Source organism: Vulpes lagopus, chromosome 4, assembly GCF_018345385.1.
Source record: "Vulpes lagopus strain Blue_001 chromosome 4, ASM1834538v1, whole genome shotgun sequence".
In the NCBI taxonomy this organism is placed as follows: Eukaryota; Metazoa; Chordata; class Mammalia; order Carnivora; family Canidae; genus Vulpes; species Vulpes lagopus.
Window position 1 is genome coordinate 81,522,628 of NC_054827.1, and position 22,515 is coordinate 81,545,142.

Here is a 22,515-nt window from a genome sequence, read left to right on the forward strand (position 1 = left end):
TGGGGAACACTTCCTTCTACACTAGGACTAAACCATTCTCTTTCTTCCTATGTGTTTCTTGTGGGTCTGTGTAAGTGTGCTAAACAGCCTTCTGAAATCCATCAAATCCCTCATCATCTTGGGGCCACCCTCAGGTCGTGCTGCCAAAAGGGAGCCAGCAACCAAGGCAAATTCTCCTACTTTTCTGGAATCAGACTAATTCTTATGCATACTAAAATTTGAGAACCACCACTCTAATCTTTCTCCTCTTTTTATTATATATGGAGAACTTTGCATTTGTGTCATTAATATACTTTTTCAAAGTATGGTGATATTTTAGTTAATATTTTAGATTAGGAGGTTAGAGTTCTTTGCATTTGGGCTGAGCTAATAAGCTCATTCAGAGGGGTCATGTCAATCTAAAGAAGTTGGTTCTTTTTTTTTTTTTTTTTTTTTTTATGGGAGGCTTGGGGTCCAGCCCCGGGGTGGGGGGGGGCAGGGAGGGAAGGGGAAGCTGGGGGCCCAGCCCCGGGGTGGGGAGGGAGAGGGCGCGGAGGGGAGGCTGGGGGTCCAGCCCTGGGGTGAGGCGGGGGCGGGGAGGGGAGAAGAAGTTGGTTCTTATAAGGGTCTGAGATATGTATCTGCAGATTCCATAGCTGAACTAATTATTTTGGAAAAGATCAATAAAGACAATTACTAGGAAGGAGGGAAGAGTTGGTTTTATGTATCTTCTAAACCAGTTTACTTATATAGCTAAAAAGTATTGTGCAAGTAAAGTACTTATGAGTTTATTTTTAATCTTGCATACCCTGATATTTTTTCTAACTACCTGAATTTAGGAAATTCTCTAGGAATGAGCTAAGTCCACAAGACATCAAGTCCCCATGTACATGCAGAGTGTGACCTGATAAGGAATAATGATGGAGAATAAAACTCTTAGCAGGGTGCCTCGGTCATCGATGGTAAGTTTTCTTTTCTTTTTCCTTTTCCTATCCCTTCCTCCTTTCCCCCTCCTTCCCTTTTAGTTCTCCTCTTCTTTTGAGGCTCTGTTAAGTACTTTTGATACATTTTGTCAAACAATACAGAAGACAGTGGCTAACTGAAAGGTCAGTGTTGTGCAGGCAACAAGAAGCCACATTTTTAATTTCCACTGGCCCATTCTGAACTTTATCTAAGCTTTGCACTTCCAGAAAGAAAGTCTCTTTTGTGGTCCACAAAATGGCTAACCACAGTGAACCATCTTCTATTTCCTATTACAAAATAGTATCCACTTCTATCTTTCCTCAGTGGCTTGGATAACACATAGTTCTGTTCTCAGGATTCCCACAAGACATGGATGACTCTCTTGTCTACCTGCCTCATTTAAGCCCCCAGGCCCACTTCCTTTTAGGTGTTTCTCATTAATGAACATTTACCTTCCCCTTATTATAAACCCTGAATAAAATTATTGCCTTAAGTAATCTGGTACATTTTTGTTTCTTTATTCTTCCTATAACACTGCTTTAAAACTATCTATTTTTCAGTATGTGATTTCCATCCATACAGAACTTTCTATGTGGAGTAAGTTTCAGAGGGTAGCTTGCTATATATGCAAATGCTTGGAAGTTTTAGTTCCCTGACATTTTTTACTTTCTTCACAAGTGGGCCTTTTATTAACTATGAGAAGTATGTTTTTGTAACAACCCCAATACTGATCTTTATTTTTGATTACATAGTTCACTCTGACATCATAGAAAGGTTAGAGAATGTGGCAACAGGAAAATATTCATTTTTCCTGACAGACTTTCAGTTACCAGAGAACAAGGTGCTATAATCAATTTTATTTCCCTTTCTGCTTTGACTAATCAGGAACTCAGAGATGTAATAGTAAATTTAAGGTGTTATGTTTGCCTAAATTTTTTTTTTAAATTTTTATTTATGATAGTCACACACAGAGAGACAGAGAGAGAGAGGCAGAGACACAGGCAGAGGGAGAAGCAGGCTCCATGCACCGGGAGCCCGACGTGGGACTCGATCCCGGGTCTCCAGGATCGCGCCCTGGGCCAAAGGCAGGCGCCAAACCGCTGCGCCACCCAGGGATCCCTGCCTAAATTTTTTTAATTAATTTTTTTCACTTGCATGTATTCAGTACACAATTAGTTTCAGGTGTGCAGCATAGTGACTCCACAGCTCTATATACTCTATGCTGTGCTCACCACTAGTGACCATCATCACCATCCCACACTATTACAATACCATTGACCATATTCCTTAAACTATGCCTTTTATTCCTGTATCCCTGTGATTTACTCATTCCAAAACTGGAAGCCTTTAACAATGAGAGGTTTTTTTTTTTTTAAGATTTTATTTATTTATTCATGAGAGACACAGGCAGAGGGAGAAGCAGGCTCCCCGTGGGGATCCTGATCGGGACTTGATTCCAGGACCACGGGATCACGACCTGAGCCAAAGGCAGATGCTCAACCCACTGAGGTGCCTCAATGAGAGGTGTTTTTAATGTTGAATGCCTAAATTTCTAACCAGGAAAAAGTATATTAATTTCATTTGTGCTAACAGAAATTCTTTAACTTGTAGGACATATATTAACACAAAATTTAAACCTTGGGTGTATAATTTCCTCTAAATCAAAATGAAAATGTTTTCTTGCAGCCATCTGTGCTTTTTAAAGCAATAGCAATCTTCTATTTCTCCTAGGCTTTAACAAAAGCTGCATCTGTCTAGTGTCAAGTCCAGCCTTTTTGTCAAAAACTAACATTTTTCAAACATCAATGGAAACACAAGCGTCTGTTGTTTGAAGAATTAGAGCTTTATAAAGGCTGCCATGTAAAACCATCTAAACAGCCTAATCGGTTCAAGCTCCGGTGTTGGACTAGAATGTGCTTGTAGTGTCAGGCTCTCTTTTTACTTTGAGTGTTGTTCCCTGTCATCACCTCCTACACAGTCTCTGCCCTTCTAGTCTTATCTCTCATAAGAGGTTAAGAAAAATTGGAGGGAGTTGCTGATCAGCCAGCAGGAACTGTCAAAGCATCAGTCATTCTGGCCTTCCTCCCAAGAAACAAAACAAATTATTCTCCCAGCCAGCCTCCTCACTGCCCTCTGGGCTCAGGTCTAAAACTGTTTGAACTCTCCCATATGGCTCTCAACATGTGATTGTGTCATTCCATCAGGAAGCCACTCAAAGGGCATTTTCTCAGTTTGATTTATATTTTCCTTTTATCTCTAACATGCTCCCAGGAACACAAAGTCTCTCTTTGTCCTGCTTTGTCTTCTCTGCCTGCCTAGTTTCCTTGTTTTCTTATGTTCCATGATCCATTCATTTATGAGATTGAAGGGCAAGAAACACATCAAACATTTTGTTTGTTCTAGATTTGATAATGCCATATCAAGCATTCTATTTTAATTTGCATTTGTGTAATGTGTGTTATGTGTGTAGGTGTAAGTAATTTCAAAATGTGTAAAGACTCCATTACACAGCCAAATCTTTGGACATTAAAAAAGAAGCAGCAGGTGCTTGGGTGGCTAAGTTGGTAAATTTCTGACTCCTGGTTTCCACTCAGGTCATGATATCAAGGTCCTGGGATCGAGCCCCACGTCGGGCTCTCCATCTGGCAGTGTCTGTTGTCCCTCTCCCTCCCATTCTGTTCCTCCTTGCGTGCACACTCTGTCAAATAAATAAATAATCCTTTTAAAAAAGAGAGAACAATTTTTCTATAAATATCTTTAGCAAGTGGCCTTATTTCAATATTTGAAAACCTCAGAGAGCAATGGCACATGAAACCTGTATTACGGTTTGCCTTGTCCATTCTTTTTTTTCTTTAATTTTTGTTTTGCCTTGTCCATTCTAAGAGTGAGTGGTATAGCTTTCCTTAAAATGCAGAATACTGTAAAATAGTTTCTGCCATTAAAGAATTTAGAATCCAGCCATGTTGGCATATGAACAGGACCTGAAGACAGGCCTTAGGCAGAGAATGTGGACCTTACATTTTAATCCTCAAAGTGCTTAGGGATTAATTGCCACAGTAGGAGAGAATAAGGGAATTTTTATAACTCACAATAAAAGAAAAAAAGAAAAAGTGTGGAGAAGAAAATAAGGGAAATACTTAATCAGAGGAGAAAATGGATTTGTGCTCATTTTGTGTTTCTGATTTTCCATTTCGTGCTCATTTTCATCCCACCAGCATTCTAATGTTTAATGGATTCAGCTTGAGTCAGACTAACTCTTCCATGTGGTCTTTGGATTTCCTAAGAAAGATCCTTGATGACTTGTGAGAGAGAATTTATCTTCGAGGGAGGGAAGGTTCTCTTACTCCCTGCCAGTTATTGTGTAATCCCAACTCAGAGAACATCTCCAACTTCTCTCAAACAATCTAACAAATATGTTTTCTGGTAATTAGTCTATTTAGTTGCACACAAACTCACATTTCCATGGAATCTGCTTCATCTTCGTAAGTGATGCTAAAATCCAGAAGGCAGTAAAACACAGTTGGTCCAGGGAACAGTGTGGTATGAAATTCAGCAAACACAGGGAGTGTGTCCTGGGCTGTAAGGCTACTGCACACACATGTATACATTACACACACACACACACACACACACATAAAATAGTAATCAACTATTACCACCCCTGTCTTATTCACTAGAATTTCAATTGGACCATGAGGTAAAAATCCTTTTTACTTTCTCTTATAGATACTGAAAGCTTTAAAAGGCACAGAAGAGATGAACATCAGTCTATTAATGTCATTAATTATACAAATCAAGTCTTTTAATCCTCTTCAAATTATGAAGTAAAGCTAATTATTCTACTTGCTATACGTTTCTCAACCTCAGTCAGATTCTCTTAACTGCTTAATTTAAAATGCAGTGACAAACTGAGGATGCTTCCATGCACTTTAGATTGGTTCACTAGTTCACTCATGAATGCTAGAATATTTACTATGCTCCCAACATTTACTAAGCTCTGAGGAAATATAAGTAGAAAAGGTAAATGTGGTTCCTACTTTCATAAAAATCATATTATCAGCTGAAATAACCAGTTAAATCTTAATTAACTAGCAGGAATATCTTTTGTTTTCCCTCAAAGAAGTCAACTTAAAAAATGTATTTTAAAAACTAATATCTACTGGGGCTCCTAGCTGGTTCATAGGGGAGTGTGTGACGCTCAGCCTGAGTCATGAGTTAGGGCCCCATGTTGGGTGTAGAGATTATAAAGAAATGAGCTTTAAAAAAAGTAATATCTACTATGTGCTAGGTACAGGAGATACAATTATCAGTATGTTAGGGAGACAATCCTGTCTGTCACAATCCTTAGTGTCTTTATTGTTTAGTTGCTTCTTAGTTGAGGATTTGTCAGAGTATTGGCACATAGTGCAATAATTCAAGAAATTTAATTACATTGAATTTTCCTCAGGAAGGTGCCATATTAGGGATCAACATACCATTACTTCATAAATCCACCAAGGACAATGTCACTGCCCTCTAGCCCTAGACTTGCAACAGATTACTGTTTGAGGTTGAAACCAGATGGGTTGTTTGGTTCTGTTGTATACCCTCTTCTCCAAAAGTCTATCATTAAATATTAGTATCCCGGGACACCTGGGTTGCTCAGTTGGTTAAAGTGTCTGCCTGCAGCTCAGGTCAAGATCCCCAGGTCCTGGAATCCAGCCCAAGGACGGACTCCCTGCTCAGTCAGTGGGGAGTCTGCTTCTCCCTCTGCCCATCCCACACCTCATGTCCCCCCCCCCCAAATAAATAAGTAGCATCTTTTTAAAAAATTAGTATCCATAGGCTTGGATGATGCTTCTGTGATTAAAGAATTGTATGAATTGAGGAAATTTTGTGGAAAGAACTTATTCATACATACCACCTCATTCATTCCTGGAAAGGTGGTCAGTAAGCAGACCATGGAATGGAAACACCTACACTATTGAAGCTCTCAATCAGTCAATCTCTCTCTCTTTCTCTGTCTCTGTCTTCCTCTGTCCCCAACTCTATGCTTATCAAAATTATACAAATCATTTCATAAAAGGTTAAATAAGACCCAATAATTCCATCTAACTCAGCTATCTATAGTTCTTGCATACCAAATTATTATAGACACTACCAAATCATTTTGCATGTAAATATTTCTACAAGGCTTCTAGTGCTTCTCCTACCCACTTGATCAGAGTATAGTAAACATACTTTAACCTTTTCTTAGCCAATATAAATTGTGAATTGATAATTATGGTTATCACATAGTGATCCTCTAAAAACATAAGACAAAATAGGTTCAGCAAAATGACCTTGTATTAATTTCCTCACTCTCCTTGATTATCAGTATTCATTTCCAATAGATCTCGTATCTATTTGTCTATAGTAGCCTATCGCCCTCCTTTATATCTTCTAGGAAACCTGAGAGCCAAATTTGACAATATTTGTGCAAATTAAGATTAAATATACTTAAGCCAAGGCATGAGAAGTTTTTGTGACTGAAATACATTAAGATACAAACATGGTGAGCTCCCATTTAGGAGCTCTGAGTATGTCCACCATCATACTCTCAGGTGAAATTGTTATATAACTAAAGTGAAACTGTAACTGACCGATTCAATTCAAATGTTTAAACCAGTTGTAAGTAGAGATGGCCCACAGTGAATAAAAATTTCTATAACATAGGAATACATTTTTTGATTCTCAGGAGATTTACATAGGCTTATCTGCATTCGTGAACATTTACTGAGAGAATAAGAGTAATTGGAAAACAAGGACTGACTTGACCCTCCTTGGCCTTTACTCAATGTAGTTTCAATGTAGCTGGTAGCTACATAGCTACATTAACAGAAATTAATTAAAGCCACTGGCTTCAGGAGAAGGGGAACATTTATGCACATATTTATTCAATAAAATATTCATTAGGTTATATGCATTTAGTACTGTTTTCATTGACAATATGAAGATGGTAAGATAATGTTCATACCTTCATGGGACCAGCACATGGCAGAAAAACCAGAGCAAATTTCTTTTCAATGACATAAGTCTGCACTTGGAGGCATCCCCTCTGTTGTTTTTCCGTTTGGATGTAATGATTTATATATTACTCCATCTGATCTCCCACATAAATGCCCACTCCACCTTTGCCCTGGAACATGCCAGAGCTGGGGCACACTTCTTTTATTATAAATATATAAAATAGAGAAAACATTAAAAATGAGGATAGCATCTCTATGGTCTAGAAATTGGACAGAAATACAAAGCTATGAGCAGAGCAGAAGTTATGGTCCCGATGGACTTCAGGTCCAGAAGCAGGTAGAGATCACTGGGGGAGTTTGGCCTCTGTAGAGTAAAAGACTGAAAGTATTCCATGTGAAAGGAGACTGGCCCTGTGTCCTTGATAGAGTAAGCTAACCCTGAACAAGAAAGCAAACTTAATTAGTATTCCAGCTTAGAGAGGTAGGAGGATACAGACATAGCTTGTACAAGTAAACAAAACCACCAAGGGAACAAGAGTTGTGATATCTAACATATCACTTGGATGGAAACCCCACCTACCATTATCAAATTAAGGTTACAGTCCTCAGGTTTCTGGATGGAATCAATTACATGGTTAAATAGGGTGAGAAAGAGTATCTCCCATTCACATGAGATTGCAATCCAGAAGTTTAAAGAAAAATGTCAGTATTAACTTAAAGATTTGATTCTAACAGCCTTATTTAACATAGGAACTTGAAAATATATTAAAATAAGTATGTTGAGAAATAATGAGATAGGGATTCCTGGGTGGCTCAGTGGTTGAGCATCTACCTTCAGCCCAGGGCGTGATCCTGGGGTCCCGGGATTGAGTCCCACATTCGGCTTCCTGCATGGAGCCTGCTTCTGCCTCTGCCTGTGTCTTTGCCTCTCTCTCTCTCTCTCTCTCTCTGTGTCTCTCATGAATAAATAAATAAAATCTTTAAAAAAAAAAGAAATACTGAGATAAAGGAATAATATCTGTTAGGAAGAACACAAAACTACTAACTAGAAAAATATGGATTGATACAGGACAACGCTCAGTTGGCACAATCTAAAAGCAAACTAATGAAGTGATGAGGATTTCACCAGAATCCATACATAGCTCACTGGTTTACTAGTCAGATAAAGAGATGAGTGGAAGAGGCAGGGAGGATAAACAGACTTGTACAATTTCTAGAAAAAAATAGAGAAAATGATGGAGGATCCATACTTGCAGATATAATAGCTGAATGTTTTCCACAATTGAAAATAGGTTACAGGTCCTCAAGTTGAAAATACAGTTAAAATACCAAGAAAGATAACCTTAAGTTCTCACTGAGACGCATAATAACAAAGCTGTAGAATATCAAGGATAAAGAAAACACTACTAGAGAGACAGAGAAAAATAAGTCAAATACGTTCTAGCTGTTTATCAGCAACAATAGCTGCCAGAACATAATGGAACAACAGCTTGAAAATGCTGGGGAAAAATAAATGTCAGCATAAAATTTTATATCAGCCAAATGACTATACAAGAATGAGAGCAAATTAGAATATTTTCTGACATAAGAAGACAAAGAGTTTACCATACATAGACCCTCACTGAAAGAACCAGCAAAGCATTCGTTTGACAGAAGGAAAAAAAAAAAAAAAAAACAGAACAACAACAACAAAAAAAAACAGAAGAAAAGTGTCAGACGTAAGAAATAAGAAAATAGGCTAAAACCACACTGAGAGGCAATTTATTTGTTTTTTTTTTTTTTTTAAAGTAAATGTATTGAGCGTTCCAATAGAGTAGCTGCTAGTTGTCTGTGGCTACTAGTTAAAATTTAAAAAATTAAAAATCATGTCTGCATATTAGCCACATTTTAAGCACTCAGTAGCCACATGGGACTAACGGTTACTATATTGCTTGATGTGGACATAGAACATATCCATCATTTCAGAAAGTTCCATTAGATAGCACTAGTGATAATTTAGGGAATTCAGGAAAACTATGTAATTTACATTACTAAAGTACCTAGAAAGAATATAAATAAGTGACATACCCACTGACTTTAAATCTATCAGCTTAGATTTTTTGTATAAGATCTTGTTTAACAGTTTAATAAGTATATAATCTTCCCAGTTCTTATTTTGTGTGGCAATCACTAGATGGAATAAACCAGCTATTTTTATACACAAATCATCTCATACAGGGTAAGGTTTTGTTAAACTTCCTAAACCTGCCTCAGTTATAAAATCTTTAAAAGCACACCTTAAAAACAATAAATTTGGAAACTCATCTTTTTGTTTGTTCAGATTAAAAGAAGTCATATGTATTTGGACTATACATAACCAAACAAGAAACAAAACATCCACAAAAAATCGCATTGACTTTGTATGAATTTAGGCTTCATTTTTCAATAGAAAAAATTGCATGAAACCAAGGTATTGTTTTAAAATCTCTCTATAGCTTCTATCATAAAGTATGTTACAAGCTTGGATAATTGGAGGTGGAGCTAAGAGACATTTTTAAGTATATTAAAATTTTCAATTTTGGAGAATTCTCTTGACTAATTTACTTGCTCACTTATTTGATTTACTTATTTACATAATGTTGAATTTCTGCTATATTCCAGGCATTGTTCTAATTCCTGGAAACTTACTAATGATCAAGACACAGTCCTTGCCATCAAAGAGTTTTTTAGTGTAAGAAGCAATCTTTAGATTCAATCATATGAAATAGCTGTATTTGTAATTTAAAAATGGTTGAATGATTTTACATGTTTGATCTAGTACATAGGTGGTTTTAATTCAAACTAATTACTCTGTAATAAGTATAAATTAATGCTTCTGCAAGGAGATCACATATGGGGATCCCGGGTGTCTGGGAGGGCTCAATGGAGAAATGAGGCTTGAGCTCAGGTCTACAGGAAGAGTGAAAGATGGGTAAAGAGGAAGCAGTGGTCTAGGTAGAGAAGTCAGCTAGCTGTCAGTTCAGACCGCTACAAATTAACCTGCTCTGACCTGCATATGTCAGGTTTGGGGATTCATCTATTAATAGTAAGCAGGTAGGAATATAGAACAATGGCAAAGCTGTTATTAAAGTTTCCATTTGTTAACTACATGAAATAAGGGTTAATAAATACAAGAAGGGAGGAAGGGAGCAGAGCATAGTCCCTAGTATCAGACCAAGGTGTGGGTTTCCCGTCTACTACTTTTAGGCTTGTAACTTTGAACAATTCACTTAACCTTTAAAAAGGCAAGATATTTGGACTCTTATACCTTGTTGATGGAAATGTAAAATTGTATAGCCTCTATGGAAAACAGAATGGAAGTTCCTAAAAAATTAAAAATAGATTATATGATCCAGCAATTCCACTTCTGGGTATTTATCTAAGATCGGTAAAATCAGGATTGAAGAGATATTTGTACTCTTATCTTTATTGAAGTATTATTCACAATAGCCAGGATGTGGACACAACCTAAATTTCCACCAAAGGATGAATGAATAAATATGTTATATACATAAAATGAGATAGTATTCGGCCATCAAAAAGAAGGAAATTTTGCCATTTGCATCAACATGGATGAGCCTAGAGGACATTATGCTAGGGGAAATAAACCAGTCACAGAAGGACAAATACTGTTCTACTCATAAGACATCGATAATAAAGCTAAACTCCTAGAACCAGAGTGTAGAATGGTGATGGCAGGATTAAAGTGGAGCAGGAAATGGAGAGTTGCTATTTAATTGGTATGTAGTTTCCTTAGGGAGGATGAGTAAGTTCTAGAGATCTGCTGTACAACATCATACCTATCGTTATCAATACTGTATTGTAACTTTAAAATTTGAAGGAGCTCTCATTTTCAATTTTAAAAAGGCAAAGCTCAGCGGTTTAGCGCCACCTTCAGCCCAGGGCCTGATCCTGGACCTGGGATCCAGTCCCATGTCCGTCTCCCTGCATGGAGCCTGCTTCTCCCTCTGCCTGTGTCTTTGCCTCTCTCTCTGTCTCTCTCATGAATAAATAAAATCTTAAAAAATAAAATAAAATAAAATAAAAAGGCAAAGCTAATAGACAATGTGTTAATGAGATGATCAAAAACAGATGATATATGCAAAGCTTTTAGAATTTTAACACATTTCAATAGATCATCAATACACAAAGGCCATTTAGTAATATTCTAAAGGTACTTACTCTTAAGATGAAGAGACAGATCAATCAACATTCATGATATTTGGGTCTCACCACTTCCACAGACAGAAAGTAACATAACTAAGGAAATGAGGAAATAATCCAGGTACAAATATAAATGATGTATGGAGCAGAAAGTATGCTTATTAAAGATTTTTTCTTAAAGTTTTCAAGTTTTAAAAGCTCAAAAGCTATAAGTGGGTATGCAGTGAAATATCTTCCACCTTTATTTCCCCCATCTCCTAAGCCTCATCTCCTGCAGCCCCCAAAGCACTTATTAACACTTTATCTTTTCAAGGATGTTTTAAGTAATAAAGTAAATATAAAATACAAATATTTTTATTTTGCATAAATGGTAGCATGCTATACACAGAATCCTACATCTTTTTTTTCCAGTTAATATATGCTAGCTAGCTTTATATATCATACATCAAGGGTCTCCCTAGTATTATACATCTGAGTATTTCCAAGGTACGAATGTAATATAATAGGTTGAGCAATATAAAATTACTGATAATTGACTGTTTTAATAACACTTTTGTATAATTCAACCATATATTTAATTCTCTAGTGAAGGACATTTTACATTTCATACGTAAAGTTTTACTAGAACTCAGCCTCACCCAATTCATTACGTGTTATCTATGTTGCTTTTGTACAGCAGAGTAAGTTACAACACAGACCATATGGCCTGGAAGGTCCACTTTACTCCCTGGATAACAACTTTCATTGAAAATAACTTGCTTTCTATTTGTACAACCTGACACCATATAAAACTGGCCGTAGATAGTGGTAAAGTTCATTTTCTGTTAATGGACACAGGTGTAAACAGCTCTAAGTTCATTTTTCATATAGTTACACAAAAACTTAGAATTGAAAAAATAATTTAAAACAAGAGTCGTTGAGGTCAATGAAAACTTTCGTCAATATCTTGACTTTGGGTATAATCTTAAATAACTAGTAACTGAAATAGATAGTTTTTCAGATTTGCGTCTTCTGGATTTCACATGGTCAGCAATATTACTATTTCTCCCATGGTAGTTAGTAAATACCAAAAATATTTTGTGCCTCTTACACTTTCTTCATCCAGTTCGTATAAGATGAATAGTCCATATTTAATTTTTTTTAACATATACTTTCTTTTATAGTTTGTTTTTACTGAACAGTTTATTAGAAAAAAATAAATTTTACTCTGAATAACAAATGGTTTAGATTCACACCATACATGAAGTGACCACACTACACAGCAAGCCATTTATGCTCTCTATGGTGTGACTGTTGTCTTTCTCTTTGACACCCACATTTCACGCCTGCTCTTTCATTTCCCTGGTTTCTCAGCTAACCTGCTCGTGGGCAGCCTTACAATTCCTGCGTCTGACACGCCTCTGCAACAGGATTCACCACAAAGGGTGAGATCCCAAAGTATGGACAGGGGCAGTGGTTTCCAGTACTTCCCCCAAGACCTAGACCTGAGGAGTTAGCTGCCCCTAGCCGCTCTTCTTTCGCAGGTCTTTGTCTTATTAGTGGGCAGTCAGCATGCTGTCCTGGAAAGGAAGGTGTTCCTTACTTTGGGCCTGAGAGAGCTTGAAAAATGATAGATTATTGTATGTTTTAGCAAGAGTTATGTTCGTTGCATAGCTGCTGATCTCCCGATTCTCCCCCAAACATGCCCCAAGGATGGACTTTACAGAGCTGCTGTGAGGATCCTGGCATTTTTTGCTGACATGATTGACGGCTCTAGTGTTGAGGCAGTCAGGGACTGTTTGCTCCAGCTAGCAGTGCAGGCTCCAAGAGGCAGGGAGCTCGTGCCAGGTGTGTAACACCTCAGAGCTCCACAGCCCTGCTTCCCTACCTGCAGTCTGTGGATCTACACTGCTCTTGGAGAATGTGGCTCAAGGGGGGGAATCCTTTTACCTAGTTACCAGGTTTATCCTGACAACTGACAAAAGAGGAGTGAAGAAAACAGAGGCTGAAAAAGCTAATGCAGTGAGTAGTTCAGAGGAGGATGGACAAGACTTTGCTTTTCTCCATGCTGGGAAAGGTATCCACAATAACAGCAAACTCAAAGGAGTATCCAAATGATCATTCATAGTCACAATTCCTTAAAACACTGAGCTAGACAAAATATCTATATTGGCCAGATTCTACTTAGGGGCCTTAAGTCAGTGACCTGTGAATTCAACCCTTTATTCTATAAATGAGGAAATAGATGCCAATACAGTTTAAGTGACATGTCTAAGGGACACGGTTAATCAGTGGCTACAATAGGGTCAGAAGTGTACATATTCTTCCTAAAACTAATGGCAAATTTAATGCTAACTTCCTTTAACAGCCATGCATAGCCGTGACATTCTTAAATGCTCCCAAATATGTTTTAATGCATTTATACTTGCTGAATGGAGCCTCTCTTGGAGTAATGTGTTTGATAAATTAATCCCCCTTCTTATAAAATACTGCATTAATCCTGAATTGGCAAGAAACTGCAGCCTCTCCTGAGTGGTACATCTCACCCATGCTTAAAAGAAAGGCCGTATGGGTTTTTTTTTTTCAAAAGCATCTCAATCCCATTCTTGCAAATGTGGCCCTTTCTAAATATACCTCCACAAGGACAGTGCACTGATTATGCAAATTAATTCACTGTTTTTCTAGGTCACAGCAGGCCTACTTCTACATAGAATGTGCCAACAGGAGTATCAGGGGGTTCCTGCTGCCAGAATGTAAATGGCTTCTACTGACAAAACTTGACCAGAGATGAAAGATGTCATGTAACTCTTAACTTCCAGCTCACTTCAGAGCCACCATCTGAGACAGCATCCTGCCCTCTTCTCTGCCTCCCCCCCACCCCGGGAATATTGGTCATGTTGACTTCCCAACCAAAGGAGTTAGAGATACAGCTAAAATTTATTCCTGTCCTGTCATTAATTCTGCACAGTCTTATAAACTGTTTGAGTCTCAGGTTCCTCATCTGAATAATTGTGTTTATTTTTAAATGGGGATAGGAGCAGATATTTAACTCTGGTAGCTAATACCTTGTTAACATACCCAGAAAGAACTTGATCAAATGACGCTGGCTGTTTGGTTTCCTCAGATGCAAAACAAACACCAGCACTGCTATTATTTAAGATCTTTCATAGGGTTGATTATATGCTATAAAATGTTTAAAAAAAATTCACTAATACTCTAAGATAAAGCACTTCAGTTTTCCATAATTTTTCTTCCACAGTGGGTTAAAATATATTCTTTGTAGAGATAGATTTCCAGGTGTTGAATCACAGCAGGAATTCTCGTTGACAGCAATTATCTTCATTAGCTGGAAATGAATACACAGTTTTGGTATAGCGGAAAAAAACACTAGGTGTGGAATAGTAGTAGGAACCACCTCTGGTTCTGCTACTTACATCTGTGAGACCCTGGACTTGCTTTCAACCTCAGTGAGCTTCAATTATTCCATAAAAAATAAACATAATTCTATTAAAGACTTTGTAAACCAAAAATTTTTGTGCTACAAAAAAACAAAAACAAAAACCAACAGAAAAAAACAAAAACAAAAAACAGAAAACCAGGCATTGTTTTTATGTACTTAGTATAACTGTTTAAGAGCACTGAGGTTAACAGTAACATATTTCGTTGCTCTTTCTTTTTCCCTCGGTCTTTTATCTTTTGTCTTTCTTCAGGGAATTTTTAGAAAAAAAAATTGATTCTCTTGATGGAGAAACTTGCATTTAAAGCAAATCGAGGTATATTATTTTCTGGAGGGAACATCACCTTTCATTTTGTGTGGTACTTTAGAATTTACTCTGTACTTTCAGATATTACATTTGATATTAGATACTGGGAGACAGCGCTGTTTATGATTTTGCTACCTTCCTGTGCATGTGACCAAACAACTAAGACTTCAAATTCTTCCCTATGTACTTTCCATAGAGGTTAACACCCAGTTTGTCTGTTAGCTGTGCTCTGCTACACCTGAAATCTTTGAATGAACATTACAGAATTTCCTTTGGATGTTTAGAGAACTGCCCTTTGACCTTTCTGGTTGTACGGTTTATGTTTAGTAAAACAATTTGGAGATAGACTGATTTTAAATTTCAGTTCTACAAAAGCCGTGTGACCCTAGCACCACACTTTGCTTTGTGGAACCCCCGTTGCCTAATTGGAAGGGGTGATTATTTAATTCACTGCATAAGGCTGGCATAGCAATGAAATGAGATCCTGGGATAGGCAGGGCTCTGTTCTCAATGCTTGGCACAAAGGAGGAATGCAATAACTGGTCACCCCCCCCTTTTCTTTATCTCTCTCTTAGCTGACTTATTTATTTTCCTGATCTTCTTAATATTATTGCTTCCAGAAGTGACCATCTGTCCTCTGGGGAACTTTATCTTTAGCCTTTTGAGTTCCACATTTATCCAGTGGGAAAATTCAGACTGCAACTATGATGGCAAAGCCCCGAGCAAGAGGCCTGGACTAAGAATCAGGAGAACTCTGTCCTACCCTGGCTCCATCAGGGTCTTGAGCAAGGCACTTCTGTGTTCCCTCCTTTGTAAAATAAGGATGTCATACTTTTCCTATGACTTCAAAGGTAGTTTGTTACCTCAGATCACAAAATTTGAAAACATTGTGAAAGGGTTACAATAAAATTAAAAAGGAAAAAAAATGTGATCATAATCATACTTTTGTTAATCTGAAATCTGTCCTAAGAAAATTAAAGAAGCGTTCCCTTTAAAATACTCTAACAAGACAAGAGGGCAGCTGTGCATTCCCTTTTCCAATCCAATAATCTGAGGATTTATCTCTTTCAGTGTCACAAAAGTCTCCAAAGCTCCTTGGCACTGTGAACTTTGGGGGGGGGGGGGGGCGGTAATGATGCAGTGATCCAGAATGCTTCAGGATGGCTACAGAAGGGGCATTAATGATTGGATTTGGAATTCATTCTTGGTCAAGGTTTGTTAGAGCTATGGAATACTGGAAGAAATGTTTTTCTCTATCTTCAAAGTTTAGAAATAAATGAAACTTTCCTCAAAAAGTTGGGATTTCTAACTACAGAAGTGATGCATTTTCTCTGAAGCAAATTACTAGAACCAAAATTAAAACCAAAGAATTTACACGTCTGAATCTGATGTGCAGATCTCAAGGCCCTTTTATACAGAGTTCATTTCCAGCCTCTCCCTAGTTTAACGGCAATACCAGCTTTGACCTCTGCCTGAAATACATGAAGTCCGACATTAGCTGTAAAAGAAAGATGTCAGGAAAACAGACTTTTTCTTTTTTTTGTTTTTTTAGATAGGATGTAACAATTTTCCATTCAAGCGTTCAAGGTGAATCATTGACAGATCTCCATAGGAGAGAAATTCTGCAAAGTATTGTTTGAGTCTGAGCCCATCATCATTCAACAATGATGGTACTTCGGTTTATTTTTCATTTTGAAGTTTATGTGTGTATATTATTTCCCCTTCTACCCACTTATTTCCTGTCTGTGAACTCCTTTTTTACCAGAAGGGGTTTGGGCAGAACAAAGGAATCAAAAGAAATTCAGGCAGGCATACACAATGTTAGCTCAACACATAATGGGACTTAGCAGCATGACTCAAGAACAGAGATTTTAGTTATTCAATCCCAGAAACCTTCTTCAATTGAGAAAAATGAGGATAAAGTAAAAGAATGAACACAGGATTACAAAGTTAATAAATTATAGGATTTGCTCAATTAAAAACACTTTTTATGGTCAGTTGGGACTTGAGTTTATTGAAAAGTCTTTATTCACAAGTGATCTCTAAGCCAAAGGAAATGGAATAAGAGTATAGCCAATACCTTTGTATCTTGAGGCCTATTGATGCCATTTTAAGAAGTATTTTCATTCATTCATTCAACAGACGTTGATTGAGTACATAAATAAGAGACCATATTAGGGACCATGGTGGGATAAATAGGTCTACATCTCCATTGGATCAGATCTTCTGAGGTGGGATTGGTTACCTTTATAGATATTTCTACTCCATTAGTCCCTAAGAACCATCTCCTAGAGACAGGGGAAAATCCTCCCAGGAATTAGGCCAGAGATAGGAGCTGCTTATTATTGAACTAATAGGTGAAAGCTTTAGAATGTGGCTCAGGGTATATGCAAAGTGGAAAGAATGGTTAGCACAACCAAGTCAAAGATATGTTAAGAGGAGGAATACAAGTCTCATATAGCCCTGGTTAAGTTTTCTGGGCAAGTTATTTAATCTTCACAGTGTTTGTTTTGTTTGGTTTTCCTTTGCTTACCCTCTATCTTTGGAAAGATTAAGTAACAGTCAAGATTAGGGTATTTCAGACATCCTTTTTTTTTCACTACCGCCAGGCCAAGACTCATCCTTCCCTTCAGCAAGTAGCAGAGATTAGGCTACATAATTTACAAGATGTAGGAGGACATTGGTGCAAGTCAATTCCCAAGGGAAAGAAATTGTAATTTTATAAAGAATTAGTGCTATGGGAGAAAGAAAATGTGGAGAGTTAGGGATATTGAGAGTCAAGATTTTTATTCAAGGGATGGATTTGTGTGTGTGTGTGTGTGTGTGTGTGTGTGTGTGTAATAAGGGATAGAATTAGGAAAGGAGGCAGCATTCAAGTGAGACACCCTAGATGTCACAGACCATCGGTCAATGCCAAAGGTGGTAATGAGGCTCCTTTTCTGTAGGATACAAAGATACAGAGTAGTTATTAAAGAATTTTTGAAAAACAGGTATCTTTTCTACAAATTAAAATAAACATGCTTTGAAGATTTTAAGGAATTTATAAGAGAAGCAATGTTTCAAAAGAAAATTTATATGTGTGTATGTATATGTGTATTTTTAAATTATAAACAGTCCAGAATGCTGAAATGAATTCGTTAATAGTAGCAAAACTGCCTAATATCCTATAGGGCAAAAAATTGTAATGTTTATGTTATTGTCTCAACCAGGAGGAATTCAATTTTATCTCTACTGGATAAAATTTATTTGCATAATTATGAATAGGAAGACTTTGCCTTGCCATGGAGAGGAATTAACCAGCAACTTAACTTCTACAATTTGACCTCCAGACCTACAGAACCTGCAATAGCCTAGTCAAGAGAAAATTAATCAAAATTACTTTCTTAAAGAATCAGATTATCCTTAGAGGATCCACTGATGTGCACAAATGCACACCACTGAAAGGTAACTTAGTGACCTCTTTTGTCCACTTTTAAATTTAGACCTTTTCTTAATCTTAGACTGGGGCGAGGGAGGAGGGGACAACTATTTTTTCAGGCCTCTACCTCTATATAGTTCTGATATTAATAAATTACTAAGATCTTCATAAAGGCCCAGAAACTGTGTTCACTTTCAGAAAAGTAGCCAATGAGCTGTTCAGAATAGGGAAGAGAATGACCTGCAACCAATCTCTAGTCACCAAGCATCTGAAATAACTTTTATTTCCTTGATTTTACCCTTCCCTACAAAAAACAAACAAACAAACAAAAAAACAGTTAACATATCTTATGGAACAAAATAAATTATCCTTTTGCATGTATTGTGATGCAAGGAACAAATTTTCCATGCATTCATCATTATCTGAAAATTTATTTCAAAATGTTTTTTATATTTAAGTATCCTGACTGCTTTTATTTTTTGTTAAATTTTTATTATTGAACTGGAGTGGACATACAATGTTCTATTAGTTCCAGGTGTACAACATAGTGACTTCACAATTATACACATGCTGAATAACACTGACCACAATGTACACTGTTACCATCTGTTGGCATACAATGTTACTATGATTTTGTTGACTATCTTTCCTGTACTAAGTATCCTGTTTGTTTGATGAGACACTTGAGTCCTACGGTTTCGAGACACTTGGGTCCTACAGATTTCTAATTTTCCATGAATTTTCCATCTTCCCACCTAAAGATACACTGTTCCTGTGGTTTTTGGTATGGTATAGTGTGGAGTAGGCTCCAGGCTAGAAGGCAACCTGGGAAGCATAAGGATCCTGAGCAGTATTATAGAAGGCTAAGAGCACTCTAAGAGATCCAGCTGGTCCAGACCTAAAGGGAAATACTTGGGTACAGCAGCTAATGACAAAGAATGAAGTAGGCAGTTCAAAACTTCACAGAAAAAAATAACTATAACTACGATGAAATTTAGAAAATAATCAATGTTAGGAGGTCTGTCCAGTAACTAGTAACCACTGGAAAAGTCTCCATTCATGAATCATGCCAACAGCCATTAGAAATCTATGGATCCAGGAAACAGAACCCAGCATACTTACTCTAGAGAGAGCACTGAACAGAGTAACAAAGGCTAAAAGCAGAGAAAGGTGACCTTAGTGGAAGTCTAGACTTTGGATAGCGTAGCTTTTTTGGAAACATAGTTTTTCTTTGGTACAGTCATTGTATAATTAGCTTAAGACAAGTTTGTGAGGTACACACACAGGAAATTAAGAAGGGCCATGTGAGAGCCAAATAGTCAAGACTGGGTTCCTTGAACTAGCCAGGAAAGTCTGCTGGAACTACCAGTGATGCTAAGAATGAGGCTGAGACTTGGATTAAGAAGGCTTTATTATTTTATTTTATTTTTTTTTATTTTTATTTTTTGGATTTAGAAGGCTTTAAAATTGAAGTAGGAATGATCCTGGGGTGGGTAGAGGAGTAGACTCAATTTGAAAATTCTGATGGTAATGGCACAGATACAAGTCTGGAACTAGATAACAACTACTTCATTATTCTACCTCTTTTCACCTTGAGCAAAACTTAATGGAGTATATCTTGTTAACCATCCTACCTACTTGTCCCAGGCTACCTTTAACTGACTGTTGGTACATAAAAAACTAGTGTATGTAAATTTGTATTCATTCTGCAACGTCTATAACATTCTTTCTGTGTATCAACTTTTAATAAGTGATCGTACCACCTCTTTCACCGAACTTTGCCCTTTATTGACTTGTTAACTAAATTGATATATTTCATATATTTCCCTCAATCTGATTTCTAGGTTTCAATCTTCCAAGCATTACAATTTTATATATCTTTTCCACCTATTATGATTATTTATCCCATAGCTTTTGAAATTAATGATCTTATATCTGGACCTTCTTGTCAATTTAGATCTGATTTTCAATCTGTCTTTAAGTCATTATTTCTACTCTGCAGGCCTTGCTTCTTGAAACTTTATGATCTATTCCCCTCAACCACTGTGTGCTAGATGTAGCAGTCCTCAAGAGCTGATTATTAAATATTCAAGAATTTTCTGAGTGGGTTGATAAATTGGCCAAGGTGGGAATATTTGTATCAGGGAAATTCATAGTTCCTGCAGCTGACACATCCACCTTATAGAAGAGGAGATTGAGGTACAGTAAGATTCATTAGTTTCCCCAAGCTCAAAATACTAGTAAGTTGTGGTGGTAGAACTAGAATATGGGTCTTCTCTGTTCTAATCAATGCCATGGGCATTTTGTGATTCTTGATATAAGAGAATGTTAAAATGGAATTAAGCAATTTAGTTCCCCTTGTTCCCTGATCCAATGTTCGTAGCTAAAAATAAGGAATGAAATGGTGTGATGATATGTATTTTAGTAAAAGATAGAAGATAACTCCAAGAGGATTGAGATCCTTCTGTTCACAAAATAGGGTTAAAATTGTAAGGTGCCCTCTTTGTGACGATTGCTTCCTTTTAGGCATTACAATAGAATTTTATAGAGCTGGTACAGGCTCAATCATGTTTATGAAACTTGATGAGTGACTATCTCCCAATAAATAAAAATGATAAAGTTAATATTATATGTCTATAGATTTCTATATTTAAAATGGCCATAGGTATAGTGGTCACCCTAAATGCAAAAAAAAAAATAATAATAATAAAATAAAGTGTAGAACTTGAAATAAAGACTTAAAAATATTCAATGCAGAAGTGCCTCGGTGGCTCAGTCAGTTAAATATCTGACTCTTAGTTTCAGGTCATGATCTCAGGGTCATGGGATTAAGTCCCACTTAGGGCTCCATGCTCAGCGGGGAGTGTGTCAGAGATTCTCTCCCCCCCCCCCCGACTTTCCCCCCACTCACATGCATGTGCTCTTTCTCTCCCTTGTATGCATGCTCTTATAATCAATCAATCAATCAATCAATCTTTTAAAAATACGTATACAATACAAACTGGGGCTATTATCAATTGATACCTTACACTGGTAAATTGAACCAGTTGATTCCCCATCTAACACTGGTGAATTGAACCAGTTGATTCCCCCCTAGTTGATTACCAAACTCACTACCGTCACCCCTAAGTTACAGCTCATCCTGCCACTACCCCTTGCTTTATATAGTCACATGTTTCCTTCAGAAAAGCTACTGGTTCTTTTCAGAGAAATTTGTCACCATCTTTCCTATAGAGCCAGCTCTTGAAAGCATCTCTTTCTTTAAAATTTCTCACCAGGAAGTCCTGTTATCTCTTTTGACTGCATGACTCAAGCTGCCCAGAAGTCCCTTAAGATAAGAGTTCACATATCTGGCTTCTTTTCCCTGAGGACTCCTTTATATCCTTTCTTTCTGTTAGAACTATCTACATAGCCCCTTTGTCAACAAACTTCTGCATCATTTAACCACCAGCTCTTAGCATTCAAAGCAAATCCTTATTCATCAATCAGGTTATAAACAGCCTTTCTAAGATTGAGGAAGTGAGAGGATCTTTCAGTCTCCAAGATTCTCTCCCTCAGTCTCCTCATTGCATTATCAAAACCCAGTGATTAGGATTTGAACTTTCCTGTCTTCCCACTGCTACAATCTTAGTTCAAACCTTTATTATATTGTTTGCCATCAACAGTAACAAATCTGTTCTCTTTGCATCAAGTTTTTGTCATCTTCACTATATTTTTAATTGCCTGAATGTTACTGTATCAAAATATAAATCAGATCTATGTTCAATCTATACTGTATTCTTAGGATCTGGGACTATCCAGATCAAAACAAAAATTTTTTTAAGATTTTATTTATTCATGAGAGACACAGAAAAAGAGAGGCACAGACATAGGCAGAGGGAGAAGCAGGCTCTCTGCAGGGAGCCTGATGTGGGACTCCATGTCTGTCGGGTCTCCAGGATCACGCCCTGTGCCCTTGAAGGCAGGCACTCAACTGCTGAGCCACCCAGGGATCCCCTACTCACTTTATTTAGAATGAAATAACATTGAGTTTGCTTCTTTTTTCTCCCAATTTGGTAAGAATGGCAACCTCTTTAAATTGTTAAGCCTGAATTCATTCACATCTAAATAAAACAACTTTTAAAATTAATCTTTATCAATCATTCATAAGCATTTATACAAACTTTGTATATGTAGTGCCTAATAGTCTACACAGTAGATGAACAGGCTACATCCTAAGTCTCAGGAAGCATACAAAGCAACT